Below are 12,608 nucleotides of genomic sequence, written 5' to 3'. Positions count from 1 at the left end.
TCCTGGTAAATTGGGTTGTGGGAGGGATCTTTCAGGTCAGAGAGCCTGATGTAACAATTCGTTCACAGTCACTTCCTTTATTGGCCCTATCCTTCTCCTCTTCTGGGAATGGACCAGATTCTAGGCTGCAGACAACACTGCTCTCCATGGGCTGCCACCCTCTGTTGGGATTATCTAGAGATCAGGCAGCTCACCAGCCATCCTTGCCATCAGCTTACCACCCCCACAGAACTCCAGTCCTGTCTTGTTATTATTCCATCTGCCTCAGGTTAGCACTGGGCTGAAGCACTGTTTCCCTGCCTGCAATAGCAAAGAGGGGGCCAACTCTGACATTCTCACCCTGCCTACCTGCCATCTGTGGCACCTGGACCTCTCTGTACCTTTTCATACCGACACTCCATCATTTTCATGCTCTCCAAATGATCCCATAGTTTTAGTTCCTTTCTAGGATCCATAAATCTCTCTCTTACTTCTGCAACATCTCCAGGATAAATTCAGGAAGGAGCCAGAAGTCTTTATCAATTCTCCATCTTGGCTAGTGTATTCTTCATTCATAGACTAACACACACACACACACACACACACACACACACACCCACCCCACACTCAATAAAGCATAATAGTTAGGACCTCATGTAAGCATATTTGCAGGACAAATTTTCTTGAAACACTGCAACAATGAATAGGCTTATCTTAAATTTTGATAGAAATTGTCCAAGTGCCTTCAAAACAGTGTACCAATTTGCACAGTCAATCTCAGTGCCAATTCCCCTGCAAAACTGTGTACATTGGTGTTACCAAACATTTCAATATTTGCAACAAAAATGTATAGAAAAAATGACATTGTTCTTTCAATGTGCTATACTTTAGTAATGAGGAAGACCGGGTGTTTTTCCATATGTATATTGTAGCATTTCTTATAACAGTTAGAAAGAGGGCTTGACCTAAATATCATCTAAGTGATTTGTTAAATAATTTGTGGAATATTCAGCTTACAGAAAAAAAAAATAACAATGATGAATAAATATAAGGAAAAATACTCTAACTATAATTAAAGAAATATGAATTAAAACAATAAATATGACACCATTATTTTTTAACCTCATGCCGCTGGGAAAGGTCTAAAAATTTAATAATTCCCATGGTTGGCAAAGTCCCGGTACTGCTTCTGCTAGCACTAATTCAAATAAAAGTGATGACCTCTGTCATATGCTTTTGCCCCAAATCTTGCCTTTCCTACTTTTTAATTCCCCAAGCTACTGAAAAGGTAGCATTAAAAACCCCTTTCGGGGCTTCCCTGGTGGCGCAGTGGTTGAGAATCTGCCTGCTAATGCAGGGGACACGGGTTCGAGCCCTGGTCTGGGAGGATCCCACATGCCGCGGAGCAACTAGGCCCGTGAGCCACAACTACTGAGCCTGCGCGTCTGGAGCCTGTGCTCCGCAACAAGAGAGGCCGCGATAGTGAGAGGCCCGCGCACCGCGATGAAGAGTGGCCCCCGCTTGCCGCAACTAGAGAAAGCCCTCGCACAGAAACGGAGACCCAACACAGCCAAAAATTAATTAATTAATTAATTAATTAATTTAAAAAAAAAAACAACCCTTTCTGCCACCTATTTTCTTACTTCCTCTGAACTCGACACTCATAGTCCCTTAACGCTGGATGAGAAACAAGATAAAGGGAGAAAGAAATCAACTAGAATTCCACTAGCCAGTTTAGTTCTCCAAGCATTTGACACACAAGGGATCATCTAGTGTCTTAATTTGGTTCCCTTGTAATAATGAATTACTATTGAATTACTATTATGAAAGCAGTAATAGCTGAGGACTTGAGTACTGATTTGGAATGTAACCCCTGGAAGCAACAATAAGGGGGTGGTGAGAATGAGGCAGGAAAAGGGTAACCGTCACAATGGCGCAGTTCTGAGCTGGTTAATGCTGTGGGCAGCTGGGACTCAACCCCACTGATGACCCTTTGAGGAACAGTACTGCACCTCAGGATTGTCCCTATGAAGGACAGGTGGCAGGGGTCTTTGTTCACTCTCTCCCATCCCCTATCCTTTGAGGGTTACCTCAGGGTTTGTTAACTTCCCTGCTCTTCCAGGCTGTCATGTGGCTTCAGAAAAATACACTGAGGTGTGAAGGAGGAGATAAGATACTAGCAGAATATTGCCAGCATCCACGGGAATGGTCCTCCAGCACCAACACTGAAATTAGAGGTGAGCCAAGCGCGTGGAGCAGATGCACAAAATACATCCACCCAGTCTTTACACTGGCCCTCTTGTCTTGTGGCTTTGATTGAGGAGAAGCCCATGTTCCTCTAGCTCTTAATAAGACCTTGCCTTTTCCAACACAGCTACTCCTAAGGTAGCTGAGAAAAAACTTGGCTCAAGAAAAATACAAGTATCTCCAACCGAGACAAGAATCTTTGCTTGTTTCAGTTCCTGGAAAAGTCTTCTTGACCCCGTAGGATGAATCTCTTCTCTCCCTAACCCCAGGGCCCGAGTCTGAGGGCCCCAGCTGGAGTTCTGCTGAAACTACAAATATATGACCCAAATCTGTCAAAACCACCTGTGTCTACAAAATAAGGTGCTGGAACTCAGGTTAAAGGCCCCTGATGTTCATCCATACTAAAGTCTTCCAGTTGCTGAAACCTTCTGCCTCCAAGAGCTGACCTTGGCCTTTGGGGCCCCATCAATAGCATCTGTTACCACATTGTTCTTTTTCCTCAAGTGCTAGTCCTTGTGTGGAAACTTTTTTCATTTCTTTTTATGCTTTCTTATTTTTTTCCCCCTTGTGTGGAATTTTTAAGACTTCCCAGCCAACTCTCTATATGTTGAAAATTCAGGGACATCAGTCATGCCCTTTCCTCCCTATATGGATCCTAACCAGTTTCAGTAAAAGACGCAAAGACCCAGAAGAGGATCAAGAGAGGAATGAGTTCTTAACTTAGCTGAGCTGGAGAGCATTACATGGCTCTCCTTACAAATCTGCGCTTTGAGGCCAGTATGATCCAGATTTACCCACCTAGTTACAGGCTGAGAAGTTGGAACAAACACAGGCGAGGCTGCCTGATCCTCAAAAGGAGAAAGACATTCAATAAAAATAAGTAAATAGGGCTTCCCTGGTGGCACAGTGGTTGAGAATCTGCCTGCTAATGCAGGGGACACGGGTTCGAGCCCTGGTCTGGGAAGATCCCACATGCCGCGGAGCAACTAGGCCCGTGAGCCACAGTTACTGAGCCTGCGCGTCTGGAGCCTGTGCTCTGCAACAAGAGAGGCCGCGATAGTGAGAGGCCCGCGCACCGCGATGAAGAGTGGCCCCCACGTGCCGCAACTAGAGAAAGCCCTCGCACAGAAACGAAGACCCAACACAGCCATAAATAAATAAATAAATAAATAAACCCAAAGTTTAAAAAAACACTTATTAAAAAAAAAATAAGTAAATAAATTTTGAAAAAGAATATGAGGAAAAGAAAGTGATATATTGTGAGATATTACCCTCAAGACACTTTGCTTCTCTACCTTTCTCACTTGAAAAACTGAGAAACTGAGAAACGTGTGTTTTAGTGACTGCTAGAACAATCCAGCAGCTACAGTGAAGACTAAATATCACTCCTCTGAAATGTCAAATGTTTAAATATGTTTAATAATAAAATTCCAATGTTACTAAACAAAAAAAAATAAAGAGAAAGACATGCCAACCCTTGTTGTACCTGGGAGAAGGCAGGTCCAAAAGAGGAAGGAGGAGAGATAGAGAGAAGCAGGGAGAGACATAGAGAAGGAGAAAGAGAGGCGGGGAGAGATGGAAGGAGGAAAACCACGGACAGAGAGAAGGAAGGATGGAAGCATGCCCACTGGTACACCGAACAAGGAGGTAAGCTAAGTCTTGCCCAAGTGCATAAGCTTCCTCCCCACACTTATTATAAAGCAGAAGAGTTAACAGAACTACCTTCCTCGCTGGGCCAAAGTGGGGAGTAGAGAAAATAGGACTGGCTGCTAATTTCTTTTAGACCTTGAACTTATACTAGTAGGGAGGTCTGCTTCAGATGCTAAAGAGTATTACCAACATTAATTGAAGGTTTCACACACAGAGAAGATATTCGTGGAGTTTTGAAATACCCATAATCCCAGGTGTGAGGTCCCCAGTAACCTTTCTCCCACTGCACTCCTGCATTCATGGGAAATGATGCATGTTCCCTTTTGGAAAAACCTAAGCCTATCTGGACATCGCCAGGCATCTCTACCCACCCACCCCAACTCCGAGCACCAAAGGCTGCCTCTGAGAAATCATTATTTATTGCACGCCCATCCGTGGGGGAGATTTGTCACGGCTGCTGAAACACTTGCATTCTTTGCACATCTTCACTCCTTTGGGAACCCTGACCACAAAATGAGTTGATTTTAACTGTGTCTTGCAGGGAGTGCACCTATTTTTAGCAATTATCTTTGGAGTCACTGAAATAAAAGCTTCTGAAAATTAACGATTCTCACCAAGGTGCTGGCTTCTTTATATGCAGAGCTCAACTGCACAAGATTAAAGAAAACCAGGCAGATGGTATTAAGCTAAGGGTGGTTTTTCCAAGAAGAAAATACAGAGAGGGAGATGGTACAGGATAAAGAAAAGAGCTATGGACGCAGAGTTAGGAAATCAGTCAAATCCTGTATGACCATAAGTAATTCACTCCCCTTCTCTGACTCTCAGTTGTCATTTTTTAATGGAGAAATTATATGTGAAGGGACAAAAATGAGTCTCCTTAAAAGGTAACCTCCAAATTCCTCTGAGAAGGGAACTGATCTATCTTTTCATAAGAACATATTTCAGTAGGTAGTTTGGCTTATAAAATGAGACATTCTAAACAAAACCAGGTTCATCTGGGGTAAGTAAAAAAGGGATAACTAAATTTTTTAATAAGAAATGAACAGGAATTTAGCATCAAGTAAGCTAATGGGAAGAAGGGATAAATTCAAAGGAGAGAGGAAGGGATTTCAAGTAGGGTAGGGAACGGATGTTAGAAAATAAGAGACGACCAATAAAATGTGAGTGGAGGGGATGTTTGTCATTTTCACAATGAAGCAGTGAAAAGCACATGCACAATTCTCTTTCACCCTCAGCACTGAGAAGACTTCCTGTTCCCTTTAGAACCTACCAGAAGGCAGAGCACCATTAGCTTGGGCCCGAGAGACCGCATGCAGCTGAGCCCTGCATGGCAACGATACAACGGCAAGCCACGGTAAGATGTAGAGGTTGGCTGTTTATGACAGTGTAACCTAGTTTCTTCTGGGTCTCCTTTCCTGCTTCTAGCATAAGTCCCCCTAAGAACGTCTAGAAAAAAATGGGTTTTCTACCATATATGGGGTTGCAAGTGGTGCCAGTCCCATTCTACACTCTTCACTGCTCTACTCTGTGTTTAGGGAGTAATGACTTCTGCAGATTGAATCCCCAGGTATCCCTTACCTGTTGGATAGAAGCAGCCAGTGGGAGGTGACAGCAAGAGCTCAGAGAGTGAGAGGAGACAGAGCCGGGGGTGGTATTTACACCTGGCCCCCTGCTAGGCTCTGGTTCAGCCCACCTACCACCACCACTCCTGGCTGGCTGGCCCCATCCCACATGTAGGGCTTTCAGGTTCCAGTAACACTGTTTCTCCCTTCATCCCTCCCCCACAGTGGTAATGGCTCCCCACTGTTGCTATTCCTGTGTGTTTCACCAGCTCTTGCTGGCTCCTTCATCCTGCCCACACCTCTATAAAGAGAGGCTGCCCGTTCCTCTCCCCAGGGAACTCCGACGTTTACAAGGCCAACACCAATTTTATGTACATTTCGGAGGACGGGTAAACCCAGTGTGCTGAAGGCTGTAGGAACACCCAGGCAGCTGACATCTGGCATACAAATAATGACTTCAAAAAATTGTATGAAAGCGACTAGAACATAGGAAGCATGCTACACATATGGATCTGAATCAAAGAAATAAAGCTTTCGTTTCAATGAGGCATCCTGGCACTTCACATCTGCCCATTGTACACTTACCTTGAAAGAGCCGACGGTCCTCAGTTGACTTAGGCTATAAATCGAGGAAACTCTCGGTACATCTTGAAACAAATCTCTTGTGGATTTTATCCTAGCTCTAACAGAGGCTCCTTAGGATGGGGTTGCAGGGGACTTGAGATGACTAAAGTCCTGGGGATGTTCTTTTTACTTCCCCTATAAGGTCCCCTAAATGGAGAGGGCAGATGTCCATCAGGACCCTTCCCTCCCTGCCCCCTGCACAAGCCTCACACTGCCCCACAGAGAATGTGAAAATCTGAGAGCTTTTTTTTTTTTTTTGGATAACTTACTATTTTCCTAGATATCTCTTTTCTTAATTTTATTGGACTATAGTTGATTTACAATGTTGTGTTAGTTTCAGGTGTACAGTAAAGTGATTCAGTTATATATATACACACATATTCATTCTTTTTCAGATTCTTTTCTCATATAGAGAAAAGAATATTATCACAGAATATCACAGAGTATTAGGTAGAGTTTCCTGGGCTGTACTGAGAGCTTTCTTTTCTTTCCTCACTCAGACACTGAGGCACCTACATTACGAGCGGGAAACATCGAATAGGAGTGGAAAAGCCAAAACACTGTGATTTGATATAAGCATAAATTAGATTCCAAATCTTGTTTGATAAGGTAAGAGCAGACTTGAGGACCTAATCATTGTCAGGTTAATACAAGAATGGATGCCAAATATTAACATAGTTACTCAAAAATCGGTCCACAGGAAAATGGGAAACTGATGCTAATGGTAAGAGTGAGGTATGTCGGTACACGAAGCAACTCCAGAGCTCACCATTCAAACAGAATAAGATGTGAATGATGCCCCCTGGAGGTGTGCAGTGCAGGGCACTCATTCATCCAGAGTCTAGAAGACAACTCAGCAAAGATGAATCCTTGCAGTTCTTGGAAAACCCTGGTGGCTACCCCCATTCTTTCACAGACATTCCCCTGTTTGTTTTAAAGGCATGGTCCTCCAAGCCAGCTTGTGACAGGCTGGGTTCTCCTTCTGTGAAGTGGGGAAACCTAACAGGAGTTGCCATACCTTCAGATGGGCCATCAGGCTAGGGCTGTTTAGCGGAGTTAGCTCAATCCTCCTGCTCCTGATGTGGCCAGACAGACGGAAAGAGCGCAAAGTATTATCCTTGCTGACATAAGTGACTTTCTGATGGAATTTACAAATACACAGTCTAATGTTTGGAACAACCCAGAACTCTCTTTGAACCCAGGACTCAGATTATTAACTAGCTACTGAGCATCAAGAGATAGAATAACGTAAGGATAGAATAACATAAAGAGACAGAATGACATAATGTCTAAATAACACAGTAATGTCTAAGACCCAAGTGCTTGGGTGTCAATCACCAGTCTGTCACTTACTAGCTGGGTGATCACTTCACTTGGATGAATCACTTCACTCCCATGCCTCAGTCTCCCATGACTATAAAGTGGGGAGAATATGAGTACCTCCTTAAGATTGTTGTATATGTTAAATGAGTTAGTATGTTTGGTGCCTAAAATAATGCATAGCACATAGTAAGAACCATAAGTATTTGTTATGCTTATCTCTGCGTGGCCCACAGGCAACACAAACTCAAGTGTTCAAAATGGAAATCATCATTTCCTTTCCCTTCAAAACACATAAAATTTCTTCTAGGCATACTGAGTTACTGATCTTATAAATAATTTCACTATTTCCCCAGGGACCAAAATTCAACCTCTTAAGACTTCTCTGCCTTCTCCTCCTACCTCCCCACAACTGCTAACCAAATACAGCTAATTCTGTCTTTGATGCATCTTATAGCTGTTCCTCCCTCTCTGTAGCCTTCTACCATAGCCTCAGTTCAGACCTTGGACTGGACCACTGAAATGACTTCACAATTCATTTCCCTGTTTTCAGTTTCATCCTGAATCCTCATCCCCATCCCAAACCAATCCTTCACACCACCTCTGAAATCATCTCCCTAAAGCGCAGATCTGAGTGCGTGCGTTAGGCAGGTTAGGCTAGGCTATACTACCAAACCTAAGGGGCTTAACACAGTGAAGGTTTATTTCTCATTTACATAACAATCCAATGTGAGTTGTAGGGATCTTCTCAGGGACCCAGGCTGTTTCCATATTTTTAGCAATGCCACCTGCAGCTCATGGCCTGGTGGACAGCAGCATAGCCTAGACCAGTAGTTCTCAAACTTTGATCTCAGGATCCCTTTACAGTCTTAGAGAAATCTGTTTGTGTGTATTACAAGTAGCAAATTTTACCACATTAGAAATTAAAGTAGAATTTTTTTTTAATTTTAATCTATTTGTTCACTTAAAAATAACTAATTCATTACATGGTAATATAATAAATTATCTTTATGAAGAATAAAATAATAAAACAAATAAATATATAGAATAGTTTGTTCCAAAACAAAACATTTAGCAAGAAGAGTGGTGTTGTTTTGCATATTTTTTGCAAATCTTTTTAACATATGACTTAATAGAAAAGAGCTGGATTCTCTTACCTGCTTTTGCATTCAGTCTTCTGTGATATGTTGTTTTGATTGAAGTAATAAGGAAAATCCAGCCTCACACAGATATGTAACTGAAAAGAGAATAGTATTGTAACAATGTTTTCAGATAACTATGGATATTCTTCTTTGAAACAATCCCCAAACTTGACAAGCGCTTATTTTCTTAAGGGTTATTTGCAATACAGACTATGAAATCCTATCAACGAACTTTTCATATTCTGCTACATTAAAATACATTGGTAAATCATATAGTTTGATGGGTCTTTTACTTGCAAGATTTTGCAACATCATGCATTGGTCATTTGGAAATTATTGGTTCACTGAGCTATGCAGAACTTCCAAAAGGTGATGCATTTCATTATGCAACATTTTTTAAACTTCATCAATTAATATCACCCATTTCATCAGAAATGTCTTTAAGAATTGGGAAGCTGTTGAGCTCATGGTGGGTGGCACATACACGTTTTCTGAAACTCTAATTTTCTCCTGGAGGATGAACTTGAGCATCTGCAATACTGTCAGTTGCCTTCCTTAAAGTTATAGACTCACTTCATTCATTCTCAGGAAATACCCATATCTGAATAACCATCATTTATCTGTCATTGTTCTTTCAAGTAAAAATGGTGTTACAGTTAAAAAGCAGCTAGATCATTTTTTTAAAAACTGTATTTTCCAAATCAAAATTTTAGTAACTCGATAAGAACCTTCATCTAGGGGGGAAAAACATACGCCTAAGAACAGCCCAAGAAAATCTCGTAATAGGAGAACAATGATAGAGGACCACACATCACAACAGATTGTGAAACCGCAAGACTAAAACAGTAAGACACTAGCCCAGGAGTAGGCCAATGGATTAATAGAACACAATTTGAGTGCCCAGAAATGGACAGATCAGAATTCAGTGTATGGTAAAAATGGAATTTCTCATTGATGAAGGCAAGAGGGAGTTATTCAATAAAAGGTGTTTTGTACAATTTTCTATTCATTCAGGAAAAAATTAAGTTAAATTCCAACCTTAAACCAGACAGAAAAATCAATTGAAACAGTATTAGAATCTAAATAGAAAAAATAAACATTAAATGTACCATAACACATTTACTTATTACGACAGCTCTACAAGATAGCTATTTGATCCCCATTTTGAAGATGCAGAAACTCAGGCTCAGACAGATCAAACGGCTAACACAAGGTCACACAAGTCACATGCAGCAGTTCATAAGAGAATCACAGACACTTTTTCCTCCAGATGTCCCTATTAGGTGAATTCACTTTACATTTCTCTTTCAACCTAGCTCCTAACTTTTAGCAAATGATCTTCACCTTCAGCCCAGGACAGAGCCCAGGCAAAGAACCTAATGAGACCTTAAGTTCAAGAGAAAATTCAGGTAAAGACCTCCAGTTTCACAACCTGGGTTCTACCCAGTGAGGGAGATGAACAGGTGGCATGGAGAAGAATGCTGGGGGGAATTTGAATCAGAACTAGTGGTCTTCTGGTGCTTTAACAGCATAGCTTAGTGATGTGGTAGAGATTGTCTTGCGGAAAGATGAGCAGGTACCTCCTAAAGACTGAGTGGGGGGTGGGGGTACTGCCTCCCAGCTCATTCCTTCTTTACAGAGAGTTTCTCCCATGGGGATGGAGGCTCAGTCATTGCACACTTCTCCCAACCATGGCCCAGGGCTGAGAGAGGAGCTCACAGATTATGGAAGGCAAGTGACACAGCATCCAGCACCCAATGTGTTCAGTGCTGTATTAGGGTCTTCATGGGGTGCTATAGAGGACAGAGGGGTGCACAACTGACTCTCCCCAGCCCTGACCTCTACTGCCTTCCAGCTACCTCTAGTCACATCCAATTCTTCACATCCTCCCTCCCCTCGCATTCTCTGTAACGTCCTCCAAGTTTAAGTCTGTATCTCCCCCAATCTCCTTCAGACCTTATTATGTCCCCAATCCCTCCTAATTGCCTGTTTCTCTTAGTTCCCCTCCTAGTCCTGGATTACCTCCAAGCCCCTCTCTGTCTGCCCCCAGCACACAGTGTGCCCCAGTCACTCCCCTGTGCTTCACATTCAAAACAGTACCCCCACCACCACGTCTCTTCCACCCTCTACCTAATTCACAGAAGAAAGAACCCCTTCAAGAAGGGCTCAGAAGGATATGTATGAGTTTTCCAGGCAGAAGGCAGGAAATGGAATTCCAGGCAAAACTAACATGGAGAGAGCAAGGAGGCATCACAGTGCTCTGTGAACAGTAAACATTCGGAGCAGCCTAAGTGAAGTGTCCACTGGCATGGATGCTTGCGAGGTGGACACCTACCAGATTGTGAAGGATCTAGTATTCTGTGTTAACAGCAGTTGAACTTCATCCAATAGGAAATGGATAGTCATTGAAAATGAGGTTCTGGAAGGCACCAGCCCTCTTTTCTACTGGATTTGTAAGATACAATGTAAATCCACACCAATGGCCTCTCATCTTGAAAATGCTAAAGACAACAGGAGTCCACGACTCTCAGCTGCAGGTTATTTCAAGTGATTTTGGATATCAGGTTGGCATTGCCTAGTAGTCTGTATTTTTGTAGTGAATCTGGAGAGCCATACTGTCAAGCAGTGCCTTGCATGCTGCTCTCTGGATACTCTTGCTGGCTTCAGACCTTTCCTCCATGCTCCTCCCTAAGGCTAATGAGGACTTCAGCTCCTCTGCTCAGGATGACCTTACTCTCCATCACTGATCAATGGCAAACACGGCTCTCATATCCTGACATTTTGACCCCCATGGACATTTAAATTCTGACAAAGTTTTGAAAGCTTGGCAAACAGCATTCCTCTCTCTCAACCAATCTCCCTCTCAATCTCTCTTTTCCTCTCTCTCTCATTTGCTAGGTCTCACTTCCATCTGTGTCTTTCTCTCTACATCTCTATTTCTATCTCTGTCTCTTTCCTCCTCCTCCTACTCTGTTCCTCCTCCTCCTACTCTGTTCCTCTCCCTCCTCTCTCTCTCTTTAACCTTTTTTTCTTTCATACACATGTGCACAGAACAATTTTCACAATTTCCTGTGAATAAGAAATAGAAAGCATCATTATTTTAATTCAGTTTGTGATGGGTGGATTTTTAAATTACTGGTATAAATAATCAATGCTAAATAAAACTGATAACAGCGAAAACCACAAAACACAACTTGTTACTGACTACAAATTGACAGAAGAATCAAATTTTGTTTTTTAAAAAAATTAGATTTGTATATTTTGACCCAGGAAAAAAAATAGACTTAATAGAAATAAGGACTATTACACAAAGTAGAAGCCAGAATCAATAAAATTTGCTTGGATAATACCTAATCAATACATCAAATTTTGTTTCAAATTTTAAATGGAAAAGAATTGAACCAAATGAAAATAATTTTAGTACGAGTTAACATTTTTGGAAATGGTTTAACTGCTATGGAGAAAATTGATCAAGGGATTAAATTGGCTCAATGGAATTTACTCCGGAAAACACTTTCTGAATGGAAAGTCCATCTGAGTTGATATGATTCTAATTACAAGTCTTGGATTCAAAATGTTCTCAGGGTCAAAAGAGCAGGAACAAGTGTTCCCAAAGTCAAAACAAAGGGGTCAAAATGGTGAGGTCAAAACATCCAGTGGTATAGCAACAGATGTAAGGGGACACCATGCCAGGCGACTTCATTTTGCCTCAAAACAGGGCTTTTGATCTTCTAAAAAAAAAATTAAAAACAAGAACAAAACCTATATGACTGAAGGCATAAGCCAGTCACACAGAAACACATGAGCTTCTTAGGCATCTGGAATATTAGCCAGAACAGAAAGTAACATGTGAGAATATGGAGAGCAACATTTATAAAACGAGGATTATAGGAGAACTACTCATCGAGACGGTAGGATCAAGTAAGACAATCCCTAAAATACAGTCAACTCCAGACCTAGTAAGAGAGCAACAAACACTAGCTCTATACCAGTAGTAACAGTAGCAGTCATAGTAGTCATTGTCTTACTGATAGCATTATTTGAGAAACTACACAAAAGATTTACATGTCAGTCACAAAACTAG

At 41.8% G+C, this 12,608-nt stretch overlaps 1 long non-coding RNA gene across 1 annotated transcript in view; it reads right to left on the bottom strand.

Annotated features, from left to right (window-relative positions):
• Positions 1-8,561, bottom strand: part of LOC133104278 (uncharacterized) — a 244,095-nt gene extending 235,534 nt beyond the window's left edge. Inside the window, exon 1 of the long non-coding RNA XR_009703509.1 lies at positions 8,540-8,561. This is a non-coding gene — a long non-coding RNA (uncharacterized LOC133104278). The remainder of the gene's footprint in view (positions 1-8,539) is intronic.
• Positions 8,562-12,608: the final 4,047 nt, after the last annotated feature.

The sequence above is a fragment of the Eubalaena glacialis genome, chromosome 13 (genome assembly GCF_028564815.1).
Source record: "Eubalaena glacialis isolate mEubGla1 chromosome 13, mEubGla1.1.hap2.+ XY, whole genome shotgun sequence".
Classification (NCBI taxonomy): Eukaryota; Metazoa; Chordata; class Mammalia; order Artiodactyla; family Balaenidae; genus Eubalaena; species Eubalaena glacialis.
The sequence above is the reverse complement of the archived record's forward strand: the minus strand, read 5'-3'. Positions and strand labels throughout refer to the sequence as shown.